The sequence below is a fragment of the Triticum dicoccoides genome, chromosome 3B (genome assembly GCF_002162155.2).
Source record: "Triticum dicoccoides isolate Atlit2015 ecotype Zavitan chromosome 3B, WEW_v2.0, whole genome shotgun sequence".
NCBI lineage: Eukaryota > Viridiplantae > Streptophyta > Magnoliopsida > Poales > Poaceae > Triticum > Triticum dicoccoides.
Window position 1 is genome coordinate 725,453,203 of NC_041385.1, and position 17,818 is coordinate 725,471,020.

The following is a 17,818-nucleotide window of genomic DNA, read 5'->3' on the forward strand; positions in this document are numbered from 1 at the left end:
ATGGAGGTAAAACCCTACTCCTGCTTGATTAATATTGATGATATGGGTAGTACAAGAGTAGATCTACCACGAGATCAGAGAGGCTAAACCCTAGAAGCTAGCCTATGGTATGATTGTTGTTCGTCCTACGGACTAAAACCCTCCGGTTTATATAGGCACCGAAGAGGGTTAGGGTTACACAGAGTCGGTTACAATGGTAGGAGATCTACATATCCGTACCGCCAAGCTTGCCTTCCACGCCAAGGCAAGTCCCATCCGGACACGGGACGAAGTCTGCAATCTTGTATCTTCATAGTCCAGGAGTCCGGCCAAAGATGATAGTTCGGCTATCCGGACACCCCCTAATCCGGGACTCCCTCAGTAGCCCCCGAACCAGGCTTCAATGGCGATGAGTCCGGCGCGTAGATTGTCTTCGGCATTGCAAGGCGGGTTCTTCTCCAAATCCTGTGTACCTGTTTGAATAGCATCCGGCTTCTTGTAAATATTGTGCTCCTCGGCTTCCACGCCCAATAATGGCCATCTTCCACGTGTCGAACGAATGCAAAAAGCCAGGATGTTTTTACATTATACCCCCTAGCCACGCAAATGAGCTGCCTATAAAAGAGACGAGGATCTAGATCCGAATCACACCATCCTCCCTTCGCGAGCATTCATCGGAGCGCATCTGACAGAAATCCATTCCGTCATGGATAGTTGACACGGCTCCTCCTCTCGCCCTTCCAGCCCCCAGCCTGGAGATTGGGAGAGATGCTCTGTCCCGCACAGCAAGTTAGTGACGCTCCAAACCAAGGGATTTCTTCCCCCGGCCTTCATGGTTCCGGTTCGAGCCGGACTCACCACCTACGTGGGCGGAAAGCAAGCGGAGAGTGTCTCCAGGCCCTCCAAAGGAGAGCGGGTGTGCCTTGTCTCTTATTTGATAAGAGGGCTAGGATTTCCAATTCATCCATTTCTCCGGGGGCTCCTGGAGTTCTACGGCCTCCAGTTGCACAACCTTACGCATGCCTCTATTCTGCATATTGCGGGCTTCATGGCCCTTTGCGAGCTGTTTTTGGGCATCGAGGCTCATTTTGCGCTGTGGAAGAAGCTGTTCTGCCTTGTGCCCCGTTCTCAAGAGGGGTCAATATATCAAGTGGGCGGAGCCGAACTATGGCGCATCGCCGGGACCGGATATCTATCCGGAACCCCGAAGAAGGCGTCCGAAGACTGGCCTTCGGAGTGGTTTTATATAGAAGATGTCCCCCTGCTGGACCCTGTTCGGATCGGCCTCCCTGAGTTCAATAACGCTCCTTTGAAGAAACACCTAAGCTGGCGTCCACGGAGCCCTCAGAAGTAAAATGACAGGGACGTCCTTTACCTGATGAGCCGAATAAGGTTGTTGGCTCATTCCGGACTGACCATGATCGGGGTCATGGCCGCATGCATTATGCGATGGGTGCAGCCGCTCCAGTATAGAGGCCACCCCATGTGGGATTTCAACGGGGAGGATGATGCACCCGCTGCGTCCGTAAGGGGCCGGGATCGGTGGCCGATCTGGTGAAGATCTTGTCCGCGTTGTACAAGGGAGAAGAGGAGGAATTTCTCCGCGTTAATCCACAGAACGGATTTTCTATGTACAATCCACCGAGCTGGGTAAGCGGACATTTCCTTTTGCCTATCCGATCCATATTCCCATAGTCAAGTATCTCATTTTGTGATTTCGGCACAGGAACTGCGCCAGGCCGTAAAGGACATAAACAGCCCGCCTCCACAACCCGAGGACCCGGAACGGTTCCACAATCCGACCTCCCAAGAGGATCCAGACATATCAGTGGAGCTGATTGATGGGGTATTTCACCAACTAAGCATCGATAATGCCTTGGTCGCCATTACGGCTGATTACCCTGGAATACTTCCAGCCTCACAGGTAATTGAGACCAAAGTCCCAATACTTTGAAAATGACCCACCCGCGCTTATTTTTGATCACCGTATACCGATGGCGTTTCGCAGGGGGCGCCCTTGAGGCGGAAGGCCGATCCCGCGTCGGCTAGCCAACAAGGGGCAGCGCGGCCCAGCAGGCTAAAAAGAAGTGCGGTCCGGATCGAAACTCCGCGCAACGGTATGGCGTGCCACCTTACTCCCAGGCTTTATTCCTGGGAGACATACTAACGCTCGTGCTTTTTCAGGAAGAAGAGCGCTCGCCGAACTGTATCCGGAGAGGTTGCCAATCAGTCCTTCGCTCGCCGGGCTCCAAAGCCAGGTCCAGAAGCGGAGACGAACACGAGGCGTGCGTCGGATGCTCCTCCGACAGAGGATGCCGACAGGTTATCTGCCACCAATTCCGAGGTGGAGAGTGCCATGAATCACATGCGTCGCCGAACAGTCCTTCGCGACACGTGTTTCTCCCCAGAGGCATTGAATGCCTTTAATTCGGGAGATGCGCACCTCCCTGCTGCTCAAAATGGTCTAGCCAGAGCCTGGAGCAGTATGTAAAAGACATACGGGTGAGAAAATTTGACAGTTATATATGCTAGTAGCCCCCGAGACTTGAAATAGTTAGAACAACCGATTTAAGGATCATTTATTATGCGGGATCTTACAGAAAAGAATACCCAACTGTCCTAGGAGCTGGAGGAGTGCAAAGCCCAACTTGAGGCCGCACTAGCCGCATCGGGGGAAGGCAAAGAGACCCCCTCTGGTAATATACGCTTCAAAAGATAAATAACTTGCGAAGTGCGGCGTGTGTAGAAGTCTGACAATAATATTGCAGATGGTGCCGGAATAGATCCGGACAAGCAACAGCTCATGTGCCGATTAAAAGCCGGCGAGAATGTGCTTACAAGGGTGAGGCAAGAGAAAAATAATCTCCAAGATGCCAACACCCGCCTGGGTGAGGAACTAAAGGATGTTCGTGCCCAGCTGTCTGACTCCGTGAAGGAGAATCGGCGGCTTCGACGCGGCATTTTTAGTAAGTGCTTGAGCGAACTTTGAAAAAGATTTCGGTGAGGAAGTCCACTAACATAGGTTTGTCTGTAGGTATGCTCACAGGCCGTCCTGCAGAGGAGATGCCCGGTTCTATGGGTGACCTTCTTCCCGAGCTCTTGCAACTACATGAACGAGTTCGGCAGGTGATGAAAGACGTCGCCCAGGCCTTATGGCCATCTATCTCCCTGCCCGAAGGCCTTGGAGAGCTTGCAGAGAGGCTTCAGGGAGCACGGCGGTGCTTCCGATTATGGAAGATATCGGCCTGCCGTCAAGGTGCTAGGGAGGCCTGGGCCATGGTGAAGACGCGGTATACGAAGGCTGACCCAAACCACATGGCCAAGGTCAGACCTGTTGGGCCCGATGGGAAGGAGATCCCTGTGAGCTTAGTGTACGGCCAAGTAGAATTGGCCGCAAAGTATTCCCAGCAGGACTGTAAACTAGACAGCCTATTAGATGGCATCAAAGAGGAATACAATCAGTCGAATTGACTATGTAATTTAAGATGACATGAAAAATGCCTTCTAGCCGGATTGTAGATCGTTTGTCATAGCGGACCTTTTCGCTTCAACCTCGGGACCCAATAGTCCAAAGTGTTTCCGAATACCCTCGCGGTTATATAAGAACCGGGGCATGCGTGGATACCAGGCGTAGGGGTCATTAGAGTTTTATCAGACAAGTGCCCAACTAGTTATGTTATATTACACGGTTAGTAAGAAACATCTTCCAGGGAGAATAGTTCCGTTAGGGGTTCCTTTCCCTGGGAGACATGCCCTAAAGTGCATGTCCGGACTGCGAAAAAAGTAGAAAAACATCTGGGGGCAGAAAAATAAGTATTAAAGCGTCTTTTTGTTCACTGATCGAATATTCCCTTAAGAACGCTAGCTTTCAGCTTCACCCAGTCTGAGGTACACATCCGGCTGACCCGGCAGTAACAATCGCAGAGGTGCTCCCTTTACCACCTAGCCGAACAAGCGGGAACATAGGGGTAAGCACAGGAGCCAGGCAACCCAGCTTGGCCAAAACTTAAGTCATATCGATGCATATAATGGTGAATAAAAGGTACATGCGGAAGTATGACACATGTATTGGGTATGGAGCCCATATAAATAAGCTTCTGTTAAAGAAGCCCCCAGGTATAATGAGCGCGAATGGCGCTTCAAGTGTGTGTGAACGATGCGCGAACAAGCTTTCAGAGGCTGTAAATAAAAAGGAGGGAGAAGGAGAGAAACAGAAGACAGCTAATATGTAAAATATAGACGGAGGAAGGAGACGAACTCAGAATCCGGCGCTAGGCATAGAATCTTCGGAGACGGGCTGCGTTCCATGGGTTCGGCTCGAGTCGGTTATCCGATGCATCTCACAGACGGTACGCTCCTTCGGTCGGGACTTGGTCGATGATGAAGGGACCTTCCCATTTGGGCTTTAGTTTGTCCTTTTTCTTGTCCGGCAGGCGTAGAACTAACTCGCCAACGTTGTAAGTTTTGGCCCGTACTTCTTTGCTTTGATATCTTCGAGCTTGCTGTTGATAGAATGCGGAACGGGCTTTTGCCACGTCATGCTCCTCTTCCAATGCGTCCAAACTGTCCTGCCGATCGAGATCGGCTTCTCTTTCTTCGTACATGCGCACGCGAGGTGAGTCATGAATTATATCGTAGGGCAGAACTGCCTCTGCGCCGTATACCATAAAGAATGGTGTAAATCCGGTGGTGCGATTCGGAGTGGTCCGCAGCCCCCAGAGTATGGAGTCGAGCTCCTCTACCTAGTGCGTGTTAGATTCCTTGAGGGACCGCACTAATCTGGGTTTGATGCCACTCATGATTAGACCACTTGCTCGCTCGACTTGACCGTTAGTTTGGGGGTGATAGACTGAAGCATAGTCAAGCTTGATGCCCATGTTTTTGCACTAGAGTTTAACCTCATCATCCGTAAAGTTCGTGTCGTTATCAGTGATGATGCTACGGGGGACGCTGTAACGGTGTACGACCCCTGATATGAAGTCTATCACCGGTACGGATTCAGCCGTCTTAACAGGTTTGGCCTCTATTCATTTGGTGAATTTTATCCACCATGACCAGTAGGTATTTTTGCTTGTGGGTTCCTCCTTTAAGGGGTCCAACAATGTCAAGCCCCCAGACCGCAAAGGGCCAGGTGATGGGTATAGTTTTGAGGGCGGTGGGTGGCATGTGGCTTTGATTAGCAAAGAGCTGGCAACCGACGCATCGTTGGACTAAGTCCTGAGCATCTGCCCGGGCCGTCGGCCAATAAAATCCTGTACGGAAGGCCTTGCCTACAAGGGCCCGAGCTGCGGCGTGGTGCCCGCCGAGTCCGGCATGAATTTCAGCCAAAAGGTTCCGCCCTTCCTCTTCGGAGATACACCTTTGAAGGACTCCGGTTATGCTTTTCTTGTAAAGCTCTCCCTCATGGACCTTATAGGCTTTACATCGCCGCACTATGCAGCGGGCCTCGTTTTGGTCCTCGAGAAGTTCCTGCCTGGTTAGGTAGGCTAGGAATGGTTCCGTCCACGGGGCAATGACTTCCATTATTACGTGGGCTAAAGATGTTACTTCGTTGGCAGAACCACCAATTGTGTCAGAGTGTTCGGCGTCAGGCAGTGCGGTTGGGTCCGGGTTGTTCAGAATTTAGGTTCGTCACTAGCATTAAAGGTAATAGCCGTGTCACTCCATGGGTTTATTGTTGCTACTTGGTAGACTTCGGCAAGGTTGCGGAGTGTTCGTTTCCGCATATTATTTGATGTGAACGTCTCGAAGAGTGTTAATACCGTACTGGTATCCTTGGGTTGATGCTCTGGAGCTAGAAGCTCTTCGCCACTTTTGGCCACCTGCCGTAGTATCCAACATGCTCTAAGGCTATGAGTTGGAGTGGCGCTCTCTGTACTATGAATTTTGCAGGGTCCATTGAGCCATCCCTCCAGTACGGTTCCATGTCCTATAGAGGGTTTTTGCTTTTTAGTATTTAACCCAGGTGCCTGGCGATGATGCACCCTTTTATTTCGGACTCGGGTTGTATTCAGGGCCAGATTGTCCCAAAAATTGATTTCGGTTTTCCAGGCGCTTTCTATCTCACAGTACTTTCATACTATGGACGCCAAGTCAGCGAAGCGTGTAATTTCACGACGACTTACGGCGTTGAGGATTCCCTTGTTCATGCAATTACCGCGGAAGAATGTAATCGCATCCGCCTCTCGGCAGTCCTTTATCCTGTTCATAACCAGGAGGAATCTGGCCCAGTAATGGTGTACTGTTTCTGCGGGCTTTTGCCGGATTTGGGATAGATTGCTTGTCTTTGGGTGGGCGGGTGGAATTAAATTCGGAACCCCGTCCAATCTCAGGCTCAGGGGCCAAGAAGTTTCCGAACTCGGAAGCTTGGGTTCTTGGATGTTGTCCAATGCATCTAGCCTACTGCCTGACTTTAGGTTCAGGGCTTGAGTTACGTCCTCCCCTCCGCGGGAATCCGGCATGGAGGGATCGGGAATCCGGACATAGCTAGTCCTTAAAATCGAGGAAGGGTCGCCGTCTTGCTCCTCAACCACGACAACGTGGTGAGTAACCTGGGGAGAATTGATCTCTCTCAGATCGGTTTTAGGCCCAATCTGATCGTAGTCTGTAGCGACTCCCAGGGCGGCGATGCGATCCAAGAGCTCGTTTACGGAAGAGAGCTCCATCGGATCTAACTGCTCGGCGAGTTCCGAGCTAACATGAAGATTGCTTTCGATGACCCGAGAAGTCATCGTCGGCGCGGTGGCCGGACAGGCGGTCATAAGGAAATCGCCTAGCCGGAGAGTTTGGCCGGTAGCCAAAGCTCCTTTAGCAACAATGCCGTCTTTAAAGACGGGATGAGGCATCCTTCCTGATGGCGACGGCACAGAGGAACTCTCAATGAAAGCACCAATGTCGGTGTCAAAACCGGCGGATCTCAGGTAGGGGGTCCCGAACTGTGGTAGGAGATCTACATATCCGTATCGCCAAGCTTGCCTTCCACGCCAGGGAAAGTCCCATCCGGACACGGGACGAAGTCTTCAATCTTGCATCTTCATAGTCCAGGAGTCCGGCCAAAGATGATAGTTCGGCTATCCGGACACCCCCTAATCCGGGACTCCCTCAGTAGCCCCCGAACCAGGCTTCAATGGCGATGAGTCCGGCACGTAGATTGTCTTCGGCATTGCAAGGCGGGTTCTTCTCCAAATCCCGTGTACCTATTTGAATAGCATCCGGCTTCTTGTAAATATTGCGCTCCTCGGCTTCCACGCCCAATAATGGCCATCTTCCACGTGTCGAACGAATGCGAAAAGCTAGGGTGTTTTTACATTATACCCCCCTAGCCGCACAAATGAGCTGCCTATAAAAGAGACGAGGATCTAGATCCGAATCACACCATCCTCCCTTTGCGAGCATTGATCAGAGCGCATCTGACAGAAATCCGTTCCATCATGGACAGTCGACGCGGCTCCTCCTCTCGCCCTTCCAGCCCCCAGCCTGGAGATTGGGAGAGATGCTCTGTCCCGCACAGCAAGTTAGTGACGCTCCAAACCAAGGGATTTCTTCCCCCGGCCTTCATGGTTCCGGTTCGAGCCGGACTCACCACCTACATGGGCGGAAAGCAAGCGGAGAGTGTCCCCAGCCCCTCCAAAGGAGAGCGGGTGTGCCTTGTCTTCTTATTTGATAAGAGGGCTCGAATTTCCAATTCATCCGTTTCTCCAGGGGCTCCTGGAGTTCTACGGCCTCCAGTTGCACAACCTTACGCTTGCCTCTATTCTACATATTGCGGGCTTCGTGGCCCTTTGCGAGCTGTTTTTGGGCATCGAGGCTCATTTTGCGCTGTGGAAGAAGCTATTCTGCCTTGTGCCCCGTTCTCAAGAGGGGTCAATATATCAAGTGGGCGGAGCCGAACTATGGCGCATCGCCGGGACCGAATATCTATCCGGAACCCCGAAGAAGGCGTCCGAAGACTGGCCTTCGGAATGGTTTTATATAGAAGATGTCCCCCTGCAGGACCCTGTTTGGATCGGCCTCCCTGAGTTCAATAACGCTCCTTTGAAGAAACGCCTAAGCTGGCGTCCATGGAGCCCTAAGAAGGAAAATGACAGGGACGTCCTTTACCTGATGAGCCGAATAAGGTTGTTGGCTCGTTCCGGACTGACCATGATCGGGGTCATGGCCACATGCATTATGCGGGGGGTGCAGCCGCTCCAGTATAGAGGCCACCCCATGGGGGATTTCAACGGGGAGGATGATGCCACCCGCGGCGGCTTTAAGGGGCCGGGATCGATGGCCGATATGGTGAAGATCTTGTCCGCGTTGTACAAGGGAGAAGAGGAGGAATTTCTCCGCGTCAATCCACAGAATGGATTTTCTATGTACAATCCACCGAGCTGGGTAAGCGGACATTTCCTTTTGCCTATCCGATCCATATTCCCATAGTCAAGTATCTCATTTTGTGATTTCGGCGCAGGAACTGCGCCAGGCCGGAAAGGACATAAACAGCCCGCCTCCACAACCCGAGGACCCGGAACGGTTCCTCAATCCGACCTCCCAAGAGGATCCAGACATATCAGTGGAGCTAATTGATGGGGTATTTCACCAACTGAGCATCGATAATGCCTTGGTCGCCATTACGGCTGATTACCCCGGAATACTTCCAGCCTCACAGGTAATTGAGACCAAAGTCCCAATACTTTGAAAATGACCCACCCGCCCTTATTTTTGAACACCGTATACCGATGGCGTTTTGCAGGGGGCGCCCTTGAGGCGGAAGGCCGATCTCGCAGCGGCTAGCCAACAAGGGGCAGCGCGGTCCAACAGGCTAAAAAGAAGTGCGGTCCGGATCGAAACTCCGGCACAACGGTATGGCGTGCCACCTTACTCCCAGGCTTTATTCCTGGGAGACATACTAACGCTCGTGCTTTTTCAGGAAGAAGAGCGCTCGCCGGACTGTATCCGGAGAGGTTGCCAATCAGTCCTCCGCTCGCCAGGCTCCAAAGCCAGGTCCAGAAGCGGAGGCGAACATGAGGCGTGCGTCGGATGCTCCTCCGACAGAGGTTGCTGACAGGTTATCTGCCACCAATTCCGAGGTGGAGAGTGCCATGAATCACAGGCGTCGCCGGACAGTCCTTCGCGACGCGTGTTTCTCCCCAAAGGCATTGGATGCCTTTAATTCGGGAGATGCGCACCTCCGTGCTGCTCAAAATGGTCTAGCCAGAGCCACGGAGCAGTATGTAAAAGACATACGGGTGAGAAAATTTGACAGTTATATATGCCCGTAGCCCCCGAGACTTGAAATAGTTAGAATAACTGATTTAAGGATCATTTATTATGCAGGATCTTACAGAAAAGAATACCCAACTGTCCAAGGAGCTGGACGAGTGCAAAGCCCAACTTGAGGCTGCACTAGCCGCATCGGGGGAAGGCAAAGAGACCCCCTCTGGTAATATACGCTTCAAAAGATAAATAACTTGTGAAGTGCGGCGTGTGTAGAAGTCTGACAATAATATTGCAGATGGTGCCGGAATAGATCCAGACAAGCAACAACTCATGCGCCGGTTAAAAGCCGGCGAGAATGTGCTTACAAGGGTGAGGCAAGAGAAAAATAATCTCCAAGATGCCAACACCCGGCTGGGTGAGGAACTAAAGGATGTTCGTGCCCAGCTGTCTGACTCGTGAAGGAGAATCGGCGTCTTCGACGCGGCATTTTTAGTAAGTGCTTAAGCGAACTTTGAAAAAGATTTCGGCGAGGAAGTCCACTAACAGAGGTTTGTCTGTAGGTATGCTCACAGGCCGTCCTACAGAGGAGATGCCCAGTTCTACGGGTGACCTTCTTCCCGAGCTCTTGCAACTAAATGAACGAGTTCGGCAGGTGATGAAAGACGTCATTCAGGCCTTATGGCCATCTATCTCCCTGCCCGAAGGCCTTGAAGAGCTTGTAGAGAGGCTTCAGGGAGCGCGGCGGCGCTTCCGATTATGGAAGATATCGGCCTGCCGTCAAGGTGCTAGGGAGGCCTGGGCCATGGTGAAGACGCGGTATACGAAGGCTGACCCAAACCACATGGCCAAGGTCGGACCTGTTGGGCCCGATGGGAAGGAGATCCCTGTGAGCTTAGTGTACGACCAAGTAGAATTGGCCGCAAAGTATTCCCAGTAGGACTGTAAACTAGACAACCTATTAGATGGCATCGAACAGGAATACAATCAATCGAATTGACTATGTAATTTAAGATGACATGAAAAATGCCTTCTAGCCGGATTGTAGATCGTTTGTCATAGCGGACCTTTTCGCTTCAACCTCGGGACCCAATAGTCCGGAGTGTGTCCGAATACCCTCGCGGTTATATAAGAACCAGGGCATGCGTGGATACTAGGCGTAGGGGTCATTAGTGCTTTATCAGACAAGTGCCCAACTAGTTATGTTATATTACATGGTTAGTAAGAAACATCTTCCAGGGAGAATAGTTCCGTTAGGGGTTCCTTTCCCTGGGAGGCATGCCCTAAAGTGCATGTCCGGACTGCGAAAAAAGTAGAAAAACATCTCGGGGGCAGAAAAATAAGTATTAAATTGTCTTTTTGTTCACCGATCGAATATTCCCTTAAGAATGCTAGCTTTCGGCTTCACCCAGTCTGAGGTACACATCTGGCTGACCCGGCAGTAACAATCATAGAGGTGCTCCCTTTACCACCTAGCCAAACAATCGGGAACGTAGGGGTAAGCACAGGAGCCAGGCAACCCAGCTTGGCCAAAACTTAAGTCATATCGATGCATATAATGGTGAATAAAAGGTACATGCGGAAGTATGACACATGTATTGGGTATGGGGCCCGTATAAATAAGCTTCTGTTAAAGAAGCCCCAAGGTATAATGAGCGCGAATGGCGCTTCAAGTGTGTGCGAACGATGCGCGAACAAGCTTTCAGAGGCTGTAAATAAAAAGGAGGGAGAAGGAGAGAAATAGAAGACAACTAATATGTAAAATATAGACGGAGGAAGGAGACGAACTCAGAATCCGGTGCTAGGCATAGAATCTTCAGAGACGGGCTGCATTCCATGGGTTCGACTCGAGTCGGTTATCCGATGCATCTCGCAGACGGTACGCTCCTCGGGTCAGGACTTGGTCGATGATGAAGGGACCTTCCCATTTGGGCTTTAGTTTGTCCTTTTTCTTGCCCGACAGACGTATAACTAACTCTCCAATGTTGTAAGTTTTGGGCTGTACTTCTCTGCTTTGATATCTTCGAGCTTGCTGTTGATAGAATGCGGAACGGGCTTTTGCCACATCACGCTCCTCTTCCAATGCGTCCAAATTGTCTTGCCGATCGAGCTCGGCTTCTCTTTCTTCGTACATGCGCACGTGAGGTGAGTCATGAATTATATCGCAGGGCAGAACTGCTTCTGCGCCGTATACCATAAAGAATGGTGTAAATCCGGTGGTGCGATTCGGAGTGGTCCGCAGCCCCCAGAGTACGGAGTCGAGCTCCTCTACCCAGTGCATGTTAGATTCCTTGAGGGACCGCACCAATCTAGGTTTGATGCCACTCATGATTAGACCATTTGCTCGCTCGACTTGACTGATGAGGTTATGTACCTAGGGTAGGGTCATAGACCTATCTAGGATACCATACCCAAAGACACCCTTAGAAGAAGCTTCCTTCCAGTCGACCAAGAGGGACTTCACTCGACGAACTCAAGGACACTCGACGATGAAGATAGCCACTTGACCATGAAGCTAACCACTCGACGATTAGGAGACCTAAAGTCACTCAGCACGCAATGGTCTGTCATTAAGTAGCTTTAATAGTCTTCGTGGCACTTTATGAGGGCGTTACCAGTAACCCCCTATCTTAATGTACTTTAAACCCTGCATAACTGAGGGCCGGAGGGGTCTGGCGAACTCTATATAAGCCACCCCCTCCTCAGTGTAAAGGGTTCGCACCCCTGTAACTCATATACACATAAACCAGTCGACCGCGTCCGGGCTCCGAGACGTAGGGCTATTACTTCCTACGAGAAGGGCCTGAACTCGTTAAACACTCGCGTGTACAACTACTCCATAGCTAGGATCTTGCCTCTCCATACCTACCCCCCATTCTACTGTCAGACTTAGAACCACGACAGTTGGCGCCCACCGTGGGGCAGGTGTCTTAGTGACTTTTTGGAGAAGTTGCAATTTGTCCGATTGCCTTCATCATGGTTTCTGGCGGAGCTCTAGTCGAGGGCCGCGAGATCCGTCTCGGTGCGCTCGCTTTCATTGCTGACGACTCCGCTTGGCTCCAGGAGGCACCACTCGACATCGACGCGCTCCCCGTCCGCGGGGCGACGCACTTTCGGGCGTGTGTCCGCGGCGTCCTGCTGCGGCAGCCGTCGACCCCATACCGGTCGACTCCTGTGCCGTCCTCCCTCCCTGTCTCCCGCCAGGGCAAGCGCTCCGGTCGATCGAGACTTCAGCGATGGGTGAGACACGCAGTGGCTCGCCAATCGGCCACCACCCAAGTCGCGGCAATTGAGCCCGACGAATCTCTCTACGGCCTGTTCGATCTGTCGACTGGCTCCGTGGAGACTGCATCCGAGTGCGACAACAGTGATCCAGCGGTGGAGGTCCTGATGGTCAACGGGCCTCGTAGCCCTCCCGGTTTCCCCCGCGCTGACGGGATGGACGATGGAGGCGACCCCGCTCAGGCCCACGAAGAATATCAGCCCGAGCCACTCACTTCTCAGCAAAGAGAAGATCTTCGCCGCCGGAACATGGATGCCCTGCATACTCCCATTGCAGGAGAAACTCCCGAGGCTCGTGCCTTGGAAGAGGCGCGTTTGGCCAACTTGGTTGAACGCACTCGACTGGAGAACCTCCAGCGAGCACTCGACGAGCGTGCACGTCAACGAGTACCTGACTCCAGACGACGTTAGCTCTTTCCTCAACTGACTCAGGTATATCGAACCCCGATTCAGAATTTGGCAGCTGCAGCCCGTATAGCGGAGTCAATTCAGCCCTCCCAGTCGGAGGCTGGAAGAGGCTTGATGCAGATCAGGGATTTGCTCCGGGTGGCAGGAGATCAGAATTCAGTTGTGTCACAGTCGCGCGACAGGATTCACAGTCGATCCGTCGCTGCGAATACTGTTCAATCGGCTCACAGCCCAAGGTCGCCTCCGAGGCGCGTGGGATGTGAAGGCCGGCGGGACCACTATGATGACCGACTTGACCGTGATGATAGGCGTCGAGTGCCCACTCCTCCACCGAGAAGTGGGTCTAACGCCCATCGGCAGCAAGATGACAGGCGCCAGCTCAGTGTTGGGCGGAGAGCTCCGATCGATCCCAGAGAACCAGGCTTTGACGCAAGATCCGTCATCGTGCAAGGTTTGGTCGACCGGAACAGAGCTCATAGAGGTGGCCATGACAGAGATGTGCCCACTAGCAGCCGAGTCCATGTTTCAGGTCCAGAATGCTTTAGCAGAGCCATCCGAGCCGCAGTGATACCCCCCAATTTCAGGTTGGCGACTGGGGTAAGTAAGTTCACCGGAGAGTCCAAGCCTGAAACTTGGCTTGAAGACTACCAAGTGGCGGGACAGATTGGTGGTGGTAATGATGAGGTGGCCATGAAGCATTTGCCACTCATGCTAGAGGGTTCGGCCAGAGCGTGGTTGAATCAGTTAGCTCCTAGCAGCATTTACACCTGGGAAGATCTTTCCCGAGTGTTCGTCAGGACGTTCGAAGGAACTTGCAAGCGACCGGCCGGACTGACGGAGCTGCAAGTCTGCGTACAAAAGTCGAGTGAAACACTGAGAGATTACATCCATAGATGGATCACCTTGCATCATACCATGGAGAATGTGTCGGACCATCAAGCGGTCTGCGCCTTCAAGGATGGTGTCAAGAACAGAGAGTTGAGCCTGAAGTTTGGTCGAACCGGAGATATGACCCTGGGTCGAATGATGGAGATTGCCACCAAATACGCCAACGGTGAAGAAGAGGACAGGCTCCGGAGTGGCAAGTATAAGACGAGTCAGTCAGAAAAAGGAAACTCCAGTCGAAAACAAAAGCGGAAGGCCGAGCCAGCTGCTCCTGGAGAGGCTCTAGCCGTGACTCAGGGCAAATTCAAAGGGAAGCCCAAAGGATCTTGGAACCCCAAGAAGGTAAAGGATAAAGAAGGCAATGACGTGATGGATCTACCGTGTCACATCCACACGAAGAAAGACGAGGAGGGTAACTTCATCTACCCAAAACATACCACTCGCCAGTGCCGGCTCTTAATCCATCAGTTTCAAGGGAAACAACCCAAGGACAAAGAGAAGGAGTCGGACAAGGCTGAGGACAAGGAGGACAGTGATGGAGAGTACCCTCATGTCAATTCCACCCTGATGATTTTTGCTGACGTAGAAAGCAAAAGTCGACTGAAAGTGATCAACCGAGAGGTCAATATGGTCGCCCCAGCGACACCAAGCTATCTGAAATGGTCGCAAACTCCCATTACGTTCAACCAATCCGATCACCCCACTCACATTGCCACCCCTGGGAGGCAAGCGCTGGTGGTCGACCCCGTCGTCGAAGGAACTCGACTGACGAAGGTCTTGATGGATGGCGGTAGTGGGTTGAATATACTGTATGCAGAGACGCTCAAGGGAATGGGCATTCCGATGTCCAGGCTCAGCTCCAGCAACATGAGTTTTCACGGAGTCATTTCTGGGAAGAAGGCTGAGTCACTCGGTCAAATAGCTCTGGATGTAGTGTTCGGCGACTCGAAGCATTTCCGCAAGGAGAAGCTGATGTTTGAAGTCGTGGATTTCCAGAGTGCTTACCACGCTATTTTGGGAAGACCAGCCTATGCCCGCTTCATGGCTCGACGATGTTATGTGTACCTCAAATTAAAGATGCCTGGCCCCAAGGGCGTGATCACTATCACTGGCAGCCGAAAGAAGGCAGAAGAGTGTTTCTAGAAAGGCTCGAAGATCGCGGATGCCCAGATAACAGTGGTAGAGCTGGAGGAATATAAGAAAAATGCAGATCCGAGTGATTTGCTGCGGGCCAAGAAACCCGCCACAGAGTCAGCGTTCCAACCGTCAGGGGAGACGAAGCCAGTTCATATCCACCCGACTAACCCCAACGCAGCTCCGACCCATATTTCCACAACACTCGACTCTAAATAGGAAGAAGCGCTCATCCAGTTCCTCCGTGAGAACTGGAACATATTTGCATGGAAGCCAACTGACATGCCGGGTGTTCCCAGGGGACTGGCTGAGCATCGCCTCAGAGTCGACTCAAAAGCGAAACCTGTTAAGGAACATCTTCGACGGTCCGCCGTTCAGAAGAAAAAAGCCATTGGTGAGGAGGTGGCTCGACTCCTTGCAGCAGAGTTTATCCGAGAGATATACCACTCCGAGTGGCTCGCCAATGTCGTCATGGTTCCCAAGAAGGACAACTCACTTCGCATGTGCATTGATTTCAAACATATCAATCGGGCCTGCCCAAAAGATCATTTTCCTCTCCCTCGCATCGACCAAATTGTCGAATCGACTGCGGGATGCAAGAGATTGTCTTTTTTAGACGCCTATTTCGGGTATCATCAGATCCGTCTGTATGGACCTGACGATATCAAAACAGCTTTCATCACTCCATTCGGGTGCTTCTGCTATATCACCATGCCATTCGGTCTCAAGAATGCCGGAGCCACGTTCATGAGAATGATTCAAAAGTGTTTACTCACTCAAATCAGTCGGAATGTGGAAGCATACATGGATGATATCATGGTCAAGTCACGAAAGGGTTGCAACCTATTGACTGACCTAGCTGAAACATTTGCCAATCTCAGGAGATATGACATCAAGCTCAGTCCATCAAAGTGCACATTCGGAGTGCCTGGCGGAAAGTTACTCAGTTTTCTCGTTTGAGAGCGAGGAATCGATGCTAACCCAGAAAAAGTTAGCACCATACTCCGAGTGAAACGCCCTGTGCGTGTGCACGATGTCCAGAAGCTTACTGGATGCTTGGCCGCGTTAAGTCGATTCATCTCTCGCCTCGGTGAAAAGGCGTTGCCTCTTTACCGACTGATGAAGAAGGCAGACAAGTTCGAGTGGACTCCAGAAGCTGACGCAGCGTTTGCCGAGCTAAAAGCTCTGCTCTCCACCCACCCGGTGCTTGCTTCTCCAATCAGCAAAGAGCCTCTGTTGCTTTACATTGCAGCCACAGGACAAGTCATCAGTACAGTACTTACGGTCGAGCGGGAAGAAGAAGGTAAAACCTTCAAAGTTCAGCGCCCAGTGTATTATCTCTCTGAAGTTTTGACCCCATCGAAGCAAAGATATCCTCATTATCAGAAGCTCGTATATGGGATCTACATGACCGTGAAGAAGGTTGCCCATTATTTCTCTGATCATGACATTACAGTCGTCAGCGACGCACCATTGTCAGAGATTCTGCACAACAGAGATGCAACTGGTCGAGTGGCTAAATGGGCGATTGAACTCCTTCCCCTTGATATCAAATTTGAGGCAAAGAAAGCCATTAAGTCCCAGGCTATAGCATATTTTCTTGCCGAGTGGATTGAACAGCAGCAGCCGACTCAAGTTCACTCGGAGCATTGGACCATGTTCTTTGATGGCTCTAAGATGTTAAATGGTTCTGGTGCTGGGGTAGTTTTGGTTTCTCCCCGAGGAGATAAGCTCAAATATGTGCTCCAGATCCACTTTGATTCCTCCAACAATGAAGCAGAATATGAAGCACTTTTGTATGGGTCGCGCATGGCCATTTCACTCGGCGTCTGTCGCCTTATGGTTTATGGCGACTCAGATTTGGTGGTCAATCAGGTGATGAAGGAGTGGGACGTTAGAAGCCCAACCATGACTAGATACTGCAATGCAGCGAGGAAGCTCGAAAAGAAATTTGAAGGGTTAGAGCTCCATCATGTTCCCCGATTGAAAAATCAAGCAGCCGATGACTTGGCGAAGATAGGTTCCAAGAGGGAAGCCATTCCGAGTGGTGTGTTTTTGGAGCATGTTCACACACCATCGGTTCAAGAAGATCCTTTCACTGAAGAAGTCCCGCAGCCCAAAAGCGCCACAGATCCGACTGAAGTCGAGGTCCCAGCTGTGGTTGACTTGATCATGGAAGTTTTGGTCATCACTCCCGATTGGACAGTGCCCTATATCGCCTATATTTTGAGAAAAGAACTCCCCGAGAATGAAGAAGAGGCTCGGGAGATCGTCCGCCGATCCAAAGCCTTCACCATCATGTGGGGTCAGTTATACAGAGAAAGTGCGACTGGAGTCAGCCAGAAATGCATAACACCGGAGGAAGGTTGAATGATTCTCAACGACATCCACTCGGGGACCTGTGGCCATCATGCGTCTTCTCGGACCATCGTGGCTAAAGCATACCGAGCTGGTTTTTATTGGCCCAGAGCGAATGAAATGGCAAAGGAGATAGTCGACAAGTGTGAGGGATGTCAATTTTACTCCAATATGTCACACAAGCCCGCCTCAGCTTTAAAGACCATACCACTTGTTTGGCCCTTTGCAGTATGGGGGCTGGATATGGTCGGCCCTTTGAGAACAGGCAGAAGCGGTTTCACCCATGTGCTGGTAGCAGTCGACAAGTTCACCAAGTGGATTGAGGCCAAACCCATCAAGAACCTCGATGCCGGTACTGCTGTCAGCTTCATCAGAGAACTGATATTCAAATATGGAGTCCCGCACAACATCATCACTGACAATGGGTCAAACTTTGATTCCAAAGAATTCAGAGCTTTCTGAACATCTCAAGGCACATGAGTCGACTATGCTTCAGTCGCCCATCCACAGTCGAATGGATAGGCAGAACGAGCCAACGGTTTGATTCTCAAAGGGTTGAAACCCCGTTTGATGC